General features: G+C 42.2%; 1 pseudogene; it reads right to left on the bottom strand.

Annotated features, from left to right (window-relative positions):
* Positions 1-8,160, bottom strand: part of LOC113490958 — a 55,757-nt pseudogene extending 47,597 nt beyond the window's left edge.
* Positions 8,161-11,419: the final 3,259 nt, after the last annotated feature.

The following is an 11,419-nucleotide window of genomic DNA, read 5'->3' as shown; positions in this document are numbered from 1 at the left end:
AAAAAAAAAAAAAAAAAAAACCAAAACCCACAAACAAACAAAAAAAACCCCAACCAACCAAACAAAAAAACCTCCAAACAGATTCCATCAAAGTGTTCTGCAAAAACATCACTGCAACCCAACCCCACAGCCTGTTTCATCATCCGATCCAGCAGGTTATGGTCCCGAGTAATTTAAAAGACACAATCACATATTCGTTACAACTGACAAGGTTTTTTTGCCCCCTTGTCATAATAAATATTTTCAAGCATATACCACAACAGTCTATTTCAGGATCCCATTTGGAATGAGATGTTTAAATGCATCTGCAGCTTGTTACTGTCAATGACATTACACTGAGAAATCCTGAAAGCACCATTACATAGTAATTGCAAGATTTGCTGATGGTCACCAGTGTTTTATGGAAACGTTTTTCTAAGGTGAAAAGGAAAGACTTAGTGTCATAATACTGAATTTTAGGTGGTTTTCCATCATATAATGCAAATACATATAATTAAGTTGGTTAGAGGAGTTCCACCATATCTGACTTAAGAGTATATTTTGAATCCAGCTTTCCTAAGCTCCTTCTGTGAAGAACAGTTGGCTCCATCAGGGAGCAATTCAGGGCAGTAATCCAATGTAGGTGTTCTGAACTGCTTTGCAGAGAAGCGTCTCTGTCCACACCGACCATAGAGGAAAAATAGGCTTCTAACACAAGAACCCCAGTTCTGTGACTGAAGTTAGATTATGTGGATGCTCCTTCCCCTCAGAAATGCACATCTCTCAAATCAAAACACATTCTGAAATATAACTACTTATCCCTTTACTGGAGAAACTGAAAACACACGTTGGAAAGTTGTGCCTCTACATCACACCTCACCTTCCCTGAGGAAGAAACCAACCGGTGTCAGCAGGCAGCATCCACCTCCTGATAACCAGTACCAGCGGGATCCGCCACAACGGCGGGTACCCAGCTCTGCCTGTGACACTGAGTAACTCAGCACCAGTTCACTCGCTCACCTGGGAGCCAGGATGGCCACGGTCACATCAAACCCCACTTTCTCCTCCAAGCATGTAACCCAGAACAAGTTCTCTACTACAGACACGCATCTCTCACCAGTAACATCAGCAGAAAAGCCATTCTCACCCCTTCTCAGGCTTTCTTCCTGCAGGTGAACTCATACAGCATTACAGTTTTCACTGTTCACATGCCAGGTTGTGTCCCAGTGCGGCAACCACGCAGTGATTTTAACCTCTGAGCAGGTTAGAAGAGAATCCTCCAGCCCCTGAGCCATCAATATCACTCCCAAGGGATGATGAGCACATTTCATGGAAAAGCTCAGGCACCATCCTCACCAAATCCCAACCGCCCTGCTACAGGAGTCTCCTGCACAACTGCAGCCAAGACACTGGACTTACTCTGCTTTACTGGAAAAGCTTTGGCATAAACAAAGAGCACACCATCCCCTATCCCAACAGTTCACACAAGTTCTACTTTCTATTTTTCCAACACTAATCCCACAGCGGCAACAGTAAAAGATGTTTCTGATGTAGGAAACCCCTTGGAGCTCTGTTCTACCAGCACTACCCATCCCCACACCTGTGCTTTGTTCTTGCCAGAGCCATGCAATACTCGTGTTAAAGCAGCTTCACTATTCTGCCAGGATGAACTGGTCTCCCTTCCTGAGGGGGCATAAGGAACTCGAAAAAGTTTTCAATTTTTAAAAGGTTGTGGGTTGTTTTTAATCAGTATTTTCAACAAGTTTTCACAAATCAAAGAGAATGACAGTGCAAACATTTGTGTTACTGGAGAACTGATGTGCACCAGTGCAGCCACCCCCAAAACTAAGCGTCCCTGCTGCCTTCTGTGCCTCTAACCCAAGCGATCAGATTTAAAAGCTCTGTGATTTCAAAGACTTAGGTAAAAATCCTTGCTGAACCCCTGGTTTCTGTGTATTGTTCCTGACATTTCACAGTGCCTCCAGACAACTACATACTGCCCCAGAGATCAGTCACAGCTACACAGGGAGTCACTCCCTGTGTCCCACAGCAGACTGCCGGGTCAGTTCCAGTGACCAGAATCACAGTGACCTCCAGCATGAAAAAGGAGTGAGACATTCAATTAGATGAGAGGATTGTTTTTTGCTCTGCAGACTGAGGTTGAGAAGGGGGGAGGGAATCCCCATTATTGGCAGGTTTAAGTAATCTGTACAGCCCTAGCTTCACTACTACTTTTTTCGTGTGACTACAGGATCTAAAAAGGTAGAATAATGGGGGCGCGGATGGGGGGATGGGGATGGGGATGGGGGGACGGACACACGACACGACCCTAAATCCAGCTACGATCCTCTACCAAATTTTCTGTAAAATGAAACAAACAAAAAAAACCCCACTTATGCTCCATATCCACAACGTGCCTCCTTGAGGACTTCAGGTAGGCAAGGATTAAAAACAAAGCCAGATCTTCAGGTGGTGTAAATGGATACAGCCCCTGAGCTTAAACAAATCGATTCTCATCAGTCCAACACCCTGAAGGAGTGCTCCACCCTGCGCTTTTAGAAGAGGTAATAGAAAAATAACCCTAGGGGAGAGAGGAAGACCATTCAAAGAAAAAAAAAAAAAAGAAAAAAAAAACAACCAACAAAAACACAACAACAACACCCATAAAAAAAAGAAAACCACAAAAAAAAAAAAATCATTACTCAGGCTTTTTTCTTACTTATAACTACGAGCACCACATCTAACAAGGCCTAGCTACCTACAGACTTGTATGTTGCAGTTAGTTCATGTTAATGTCTGAGCAGCTCCCCGCAGCCAGAACACACACAAAACTCTTCTAGGCTGACTCTTTGATGCTGATGACAGAGCGAGCTCCCCAGGCAGCTCTTCTCTCAGCCAGAGACTGGACCGGAGTCTCTCTCCTCCAATTTATCAAAACTTACCTAAACTTAATCATTCAGTTTTAAGACTTCCATTCCTTCAACAAATACTGCAAAAGCAACTGACAAATTCAAAAATACCTGGTGCAGATTAATACACACACTCCAGCAGGACTGTAGGGTAGCCAGTATTGTTTTCATCGGAAATCAGCACAAGCCATTTCCACCGTGTTGTGTTTCCATCCATCCACAGGTCAGGTTTCAGGTAAAAGCAGTGGTCTTTGTACGAAACATTCACGTTTTGATGCCATACAATGAAAAAGTGATACTACAGTCTTCAGTCACAGCCTGTGTGAGTTTACATGACCCCGGCGATACCCTCTGCCGTGCAGTGCAGGGAGAACGAGGCAAAAAGCTCCGAGTGTGAGTAACCACGTGTAACTAGTGACCAGCAACAGAGGTTTGATAAAACTGCGTTTAAAACACACAGCCGCACCACCCATAACCCCAGTGTTAATGGCCCCTGCTGAAACACAGGATGGAGAGAGGGGGAGAGGAAGGGAGGGAGGCCAAGGAAAAACCTGAAAAGCATCTCATCTCCTTCCCCTGCATCTCCTAGGAGCGGGGCGGCCGCTGCGGTACCGGCTCCCCTGCGGTGCCCCCTATCATCGAAATCCAGGATAAAAATAACTTATCGACACCAATTTGATGCAGATAAGCAGACACTTCTTTATTGACAGCCGGACGTGTAGGAGAGTGCTCTCACCAACAACACGTGCCAGGCACCAGAATCATACACCTTATATAGAACTTACTCATACATAAACATACAACTTCCAAGAAATCATTAACATATTCTTCTCCTACTTCCAATTCTGCGCAGTAGAGGTTAGAAATGTCTAGAAATGGGTCTGGGGTGTAATGTGAGTAGGTGGTCCATGAGTCGGCGGTCGCGATCTCCCCCTGCCGGAAATACCTTCTGCACAGTTTTCTTGGCAGGTACCTGCAAGCTGTTACGGTTACTGCCCTCAGTTCCCATTAATCCTGGACTTTGACAACTACTTGCATTCTTCTAGTCCTATACATGTATTATAAATCAGATTACAAATCACCTCATGTTTTGTTCCCTAGGTTCTAACCGTTCCTACTAAACAATTATGACCAATCCCTTCAGCCTTGGTACAGGGCTGTACAGGGGATTTTAGAGTAGCAGTCGGTTGCTAGATTCAAAATACAATAAAATAAATTATTTTTACTAAAATATCCCTTAATTCTATACTTCTATTAAAATCAAAAACAATTTAATTTCAGTTGTTAATAAAATCAGTAACATTTCCCCCCTTTGAAAGTGTTGAAAATAATTTCAATACTTTCACACTTTTATTCATTTTCATCTTTGAAGCTGAAGTTTGTCTTGCCAGGTGATGGTGGTGGCGGGCTGTAGTCTGGTGGCATAGTGGGTACTTCTCTCATAATTCTACGATATATTGCAAGCCTGTTAGTAAACTGTCTTTTAAGACAGGCATACATTAAAATAATCATCAAAAGGACAATCAGTAGCAAAAATAGAGTTTTGATTAGGAATTTAAGACAAGAGATTAAGTTCCACTCTAATCCACTAAAATTTTTCCTACCCAATCTTTTGACATATATTCTCGAATTGTTTCTGTTTCTTTTCCGCTTTTGCCTAACAGATTCAAATCATGTTCTACATCCTGTGTAACTTTTGGAATATGAATGCAGCAATGATCCAATCTATCTTTGAGATATGCACACACTCCATGCTCTTTTAACAGAAGCATGTCTAATGCCATCCTGTTTTGAAGTGTCATTCGGGAAGTTGCCAGTAACTGTATGTTTAATTCTTTAAATCCTCTTCTTGTATCATTGGCCAATTTTTCTACATGTCCTGTTAAGTAATGAAGCCATTCTCTATTTCTATAGGACGCTATTGGGTTCAAGAGACTCTGAAGTCCAGCCAATTTTTCTACTGGTAAGTGGGTTGTCCAGGTGCCATCACTTAATGTTCAAAATAAATGTCCTGGACTCTGAATGGTAGATTTCTAACAACTAAAAAGTATCCTTTTCTGGGTGTAAAGATGCTAGTCATGGTGAGGTTATTATGAAAACCTCGGCAATAACAACCAAACTTTAAAGCAGCTGCCAAATAAGGAATTCTTCTATTTATTAAGTCTGCATTGCTGCAATCATACACCATTTCACATTTCTACCATGGTACTACATGTTCCTTTTCTAATCGGGTAGTGGCTTTATTTACTATCAAGGGAAGGATTGTAAACACTCTATTGATCCAGGTACTCTTCCAAGTAAAACACTAAGGGGTTCTGGCCATGTATAGAAATTGTAAGAATATGGACATTGTCACGTCCCGCTCCAACGAGGGGGACAAGTGACTCAGATTCGCAAATCCCCAATTGGAGCGGACAACAAGTCTCCAAGTTCAAGCATTTATTAACTACCTACAATGTACTAATTGAACACATGATAACTGGCTAAGTACACAGCAAGCTGTGGCGAGCAATATAATATACCTTGCATTTCTTAATAGAAAAAGGAAAAGAGGGAGATAGAGGGAATGGGGGAATACACATCGCCGGTCTGGGTTCCTGCGCTGATCTAGCCGGCGAGGGTTCCAGGAGGCGGCTGTCTTCTTTGCTGGCATCCGTCTTCTTCACTTCACTGCTCTCTCCAGACGGTTGGGGGGGCAGGGAGAGGGGCAGAGAGAGAGAGAGAGAGAGCCCTTTCTTCTCCCCTTTGATTTATACCCACTTTCCTTGGGTCCGTCCCCTAGGTCGACCCACAGACCTACATATCCCATGTATGGGGAGGGGTAAGGTGTTTCATGGGATGATGTAGTTAGCATGATCATGACAGCCCTCGTTAGCATATTGAAGGGTGTCAACTTTAATATGCATTTCATGGATAATGAAGCAAAGTTCATTCACCGGACACATGGCCCTTGAAATTTGCCCAGGTGCACCAGAGCAGAGCCGTCCTGTCTCCACAGGGCTCTCTACCCCAGCTACATCAGGCAGCATTTACAGCTTTGGCCTCCACAGGATGCAGCCTGTGACTCAGAGTTTTGTCTTGCGAGTGTTTGAGGCATATCTTCAATCAGCCTCAGCTTTTGCTTTCCCAGGCTCTTTGTCTTAGTTTCTCACAGGCCTGGTTTCTCATCTCTCACATCCCACCCCGTGACTCAAACACTCCAAGTTCTTTGACTATTGTGATCTCAAAGGGTATAGGGAAAAAGAAGAAAGAAGGTAACAGAGTACATATCCAACTGCTGCAATGCATACTATGAAAAGTAAAACTTTGCACAATTATTACAATACTAATATTTACAAGCCGTCTTCCCCACCCCGTGAGTCCTGAGGATCCTGGTGATGTTACCCATGACACAAGGTTCCATCCATCAAACCAGTTCATTGGTCAAAAATGTTCTTTGTTCCTGTTGGCAATCTCTCTCATCACGGCACGGGTCTCCTCTGTAGAGGTGGTGTAGAGATGATGGCATTGTGGATGGTGATGCAGCATTCTCCCTCAGTCAGACTCAGCACAGCGCACAGTCCATATTTCTTCAGCAATGCTAGCTGGATTTTGCAACGCCATCCTAGATGCTTGGTGGATCTGCACCTTTAATTCCTTAAAGGTATAGCTTGTTAGTACATATATATGCTGTTAAATTTTCTAAAACTATTTGAGTTTACACAATCATATTAGAAGGTCAATAAGGATTTAAATGGGAATACAATTTAATATTCAGGTACAATTTATTAATGCTTAATTTGTGGGACCAGACCCCTCCACCTAGTCTTTGATTATTTCATCTTGCTGTTGGTTATATGATATTTGCAAGCACCAGTGTGCAGTGACAGGTGACTTACGGGCTTCCTTAATTTTGGAGGTGATTCCCAATAAGGTAACTTAAGGCACAATTCCAAGTTAGCCTTCCAATAAGTGGATTCACCACAATTAACAGGTATGATTCCACAAATTATATAATAATGTAAGCAGATCAGAAATAATAACTAGCCGATAATGCCTATAACTATTGAAAGCACTAAAAGTAACATAAGTCTTTGGTCATCCAGGATCAATATCCTGTAAAACAAATATATGCATAACAAAACAATGATGGTTAGAAAGAAGGGACAATCTCCCTGGTATTGATACGGTATTCTTTGAGAAGCAATTACCACCATCTCATTAGTTTTCAGTTCTGTTCCTCCCTTCGTCAGAAAAGTTTGCTCGGTTGGGGGGAGGGCAGCTTCCTTCTGCCTTTCCAGGCTCAAATGAACTTTTCTAAAACTGCAGTAGTCAGACCATCCATTAATTCTCAGGGAATCCTAGCCCAATAAGCAGCTCATTGAGTTAATGACCACGGTTCTCTCTGGTCGTCAGTAACTAAGAAAACCCCTGGCCCCCAGTACCCCTGGGCCTCATCTTATGATAACAAAATTCAGTCACCACCAAAGATACCCTCCACACATATTCAGTTTCAGTTTCCTGAGCTCATCTGGTGTATTTCTCCTGAATATTTGCAAGCTCAGTTGCTGGGTATGGTGTAGTTCAAGTGGTGACCTGCGGAGCTCTTCCACCCTGACCCTCGGTGGTCTCCGTTTTAATTAATGGTGTTAAATTTGCCCTCTCGTTTTCAGGGTAATAAATCTCTCGGCTTATCTCTAAATCCTTTGTTGGATGCAAGGGTCTGGCTGCTGGTTTTGCCAGACTTGTAACTCCCTGTTCACTATCTGGAACAGAGCCAAGATCTGTCTGGTTGCAGGTTTCTTGTTCATTCCCCTCCTTTTCAGACCGTGAGATTTTTTTCTCGGTCCAAGGCATCTAACAGAGCCGTGCGAAGTCGCTGAGTGGTGTTACACTCATCAGCTAATTGACGTTTCAAAACTTCATTTTCCTTTTGCCAGAGTTTAGCTTTTTGTTCAGTAACTTTATATTCCTCAACCAATTGATCCTGTAGAGCTTTTACCAGATCTTGTAGGGATTCGATCATTTCCCTTTCTAATTGTTTCTTAACATGTTTATCTTTTTGGGCTGCAGTCAGTGCTGCCCCTAATACAGCACACACTACAGCTTTTCCTTTTCCTGGTCGCGACCCTTTCACCCCTGCAAGCACAATGATATAACTCGCCACTGCTTCTGGATTTTGCCAATTATCGTGGGCCCAAACCTCTACTAAAGGAGGAGGACAAACCTTATACTCCTTCAGCTTCTCAAAAATAGGGGAGCAGTCAAGCACCGACATTTCATGGCCAGTCATGGCTTGCAACTGCTCAAACCTCTCCCGGCTTAGAGCTGAGAGGTCACTTCCTGATTCTCCCTGTCCTTATCGGATAGAGAATCAGTATATCTCCAACTTTCTCTCAGCTTAGAGCTGAGGGGCCCAGTTCTCCCTGTCCGAGTTTGTGGGATAGACAATCACTATTTCACAAGACTTTCTGACACCAGAGGGGATCCTGCCAACTACGCCAATTTAATGTCATGTCCCGCTCCGACGAGGGGGACAAGTGACTCAGATTCGCAAATCCCCAATTGGAGCGGACAACAAGTCTCCAAGTTCAAACATTTATTAACTACCTACAATGTACTAATTGAACACATGATAACTGGCTAAGTACACAGCAAGCTGTGGCGAGCAATATAATATACCTTGCATTTCTTAATAGAAAAAGGAAAAGAGGGAGATAGAGGGAATGGGGGAATACAGATCACCGGTCTGGGTTCCTGCGCTGATCCTGCCAGTGAGGGTTCCAGAAAGCGGCCATCTTCTTCGCTGGCATCCGTCTTCTTCACTTCACTGCTCTCTCCAGACGGTCGGGGGCGCAGGGAGAGGGGCAGAGAGAGAGAGAGAGAGAGCCCTTTCTTCTCCCCTTTGATTTATACCCACTTTCCTTGGGTCCGTCCCCTAGGTCAACCCACAGACCTACGTATCCCATGTATGGGGAGGGGTAAGGTGTTTCATGGGATGATGTAGTTAGCATGATCATGACAGCCCTTGTTAGCATATTGAGGGGTGTCAACTTTAATATGCATTTCGTGGATAATGAAGCAAAGTTCATTCACCGGACACATGGCCCTTGAAATTTGCCCAGGTGCACCAGAGCAGAGCCGTCCTGTCTCCACAGGGCTCTCTCCCCCAGCTACATCAGGCAGCGTTATCAGCTTTGGCCTCCACAGGACGCACCCTGTGACTCAGAGTTTTGTCTTTGTTTTGAGAGTGTTTGAGGCATTTCTTCAATCAGCCTCAGCTTTTGCTTTCCCAGGTTGTTTGTCTTGGTTTCTCACAGGCCTGGTTTCTCATCTCTCACAGACATAGACCGTACAGAGTCTCACCTTGCCTGATTTCGGGTACTTTGCCCAGTTTTGTTACACTACTATTCCATGATGCTCCTGCTCACATTGTTTTTAATTTGTTCATTATATGAACACCATCCTATATTAGGGTTTGGGCCTCCTGGGAGGAGAACTCAATCCAAAGCACTAGGTTGAGACCCTGTTATAAAGTCATAATTTAGTAGTTTCTCACAGTCTAATTTTTTTTTCCCTAATGATTTCCATTGTTTCTTAATAAACTTCACTTGTTTATACCATTGAATCACTGATCTTTGTTTGCAATAAAGTCTCCTTTTCATGTTCCAAATTGGTCAAATTTATAGTTAAGATTCCCCAGGGAATAGATTTACCTACTGCTCTTGGAATTGGTAAAAAAGCTGTGATCTGGGTGACATTTTGTATGTTGGCGAATCCCTTAATCAATCCTAACATCAAATTTTCCTCAGGCATTTCTTTGGGAATTTGGATTAATTGTTCTGTATCTGATTGCCTTCTGTTCCTTTCTACCAGATCAACCCATGATTCCACCAGCGTCTCTTTCCAAGACAATATAAGGAGAACAATCACAAACTGATATAAAATATTAGACATGTTTCAGAGCCAGTTTTAAAGTCTTTGGGTCACAGCTTATGATTTTCCATGGAGTAGGTGCTTTTTTTTCACTTGGGTATAGTGTATCCAAGCATCTGATTCTGCAAGCTTGATAGCCATGAAGATGGTTAACAGTATCTGGAAAGGTCCTTTTCAACGGTCCTGCAAATGTTCAGAAGTCCACATTTTTATACAGACATAATCTCCTGGTTGAAAATCATGCACTGGAGTTTCTAGGGATAATATTCTATTTCACATCACTGCACTCCGAATCGCAGTCAAAGTTTTTCCTAAAGAAAGCAAATAGCTATACACATCTTGTTTTCCTTTTACATGCATGTTTGGATTTGGTTCTAGGGACTCATAAGGTTTTCCACACAGTAATTCATAAGGACTGACTGAGGTTCTACTCTTTGGTTGTACTCTGATTTGTAATAATACCAATGGAAATGCTTGAGGCCATTTTAAATTGGTCTCTTGACAGATCTTACTTATTTGCCTTTTTTAAAGGTTTGGTTCATTCTTTCTACTTTTCCACTGGATTGTGGCCTCCATGGAGTATGCAAATCCCAAGCGATACCCAGAATTTTGCTAACATTTTGGACTACTTCTGCAACAAAGTGTGGACCTCTGTCAGACAAAATTCCAATAGGAACTCCCAATCTTGGAATTATTTCTTGTAATAACCTCTTTACTACTTCATTGGCTTGTGTGGTGCGACAGGGAAAAGCTTCTGGCTATCATGTAAAAATATCAACCCCCACCAGGATGTATCAGTACCCATTTTGTCTAGGTAATTTGAAAAATCTACTTGCCAATAATCTCCAGTTTCTGTACTAGATTTTAATCTACACATTTGAACTCTTTTCTTGAATACTGGATTACTTTTCAAACATACGTCACATTTTGCAGTTATTAGTTTAGCCATGTCCACCATTTTAACAGATATAACTTGTTTTTGTAAAGAAGTTACTAAAGCTTCTGTTCCCTAATGACATTCTTGATGCTTGGTTTGCATTCTTTCTTTTATTAACACAGGTGGAACTACTACTCATCCATAAGGAGTTATCCACCATCCCACTAAATTTTTCTTAGCATTCAAAAACTGACCTAATTTTCATCTTCTACTGAATATTTTAGCCTTTCCCTCAGAAGAGTTACTGTTTGGAGGGAATCAATGCCATTTGGAATGCTTGTTCCTTTGCTCTTTTTCTTGCTACTCGGACAGCCAAAATGTTTCCAATATATTTTTTTTTTTTATTTCTAATTTGCCAATAATCTCCAGGTTCTGTACCAGATTTTAACCTACCCATTTGAACTCTTTTCTTGATTACTGGATTGGTTTGGGTTTTTTTTCAATCATACTTCACATTTTGCTGTTATTATTTTAGCCGTGTCCGTCATTTTAACAGATATAACTTGTTTTTGTAAAGAAGTTACTAAAGTTTCTACTCCCTAATGACATTCTTGATGTTTGCTTTGCATTATTTCTCTCATTAACAAAGGTGGAACTACTACTTGTCTATGAGGGGTTACTGTTTTGGAGGGAATTAATGCCATTTGGAATGCTTGTTCCTTTGCTATTTTCTTTGCCG

Source organism: Athene cunicularia, unplaced genomic scaffold (assembly GCF_003259725.1).
Source record: "Athene cunicularia isolate RWA unplaced genomic scaffold, athCun1 SCF_8, whole genome shotgun sequence".
In the NCBI taxonomy this organism is placed as follows: Eukaryota; Metazoa; Chordata; class Aves; order Strigiformes; family Strigidae; genus Athene; species Athene cunicularia.
Note: the sequence above shows the minus strand (reverse complement) of the source record. Positions and strands in the feature narration are given on the sequence as shown.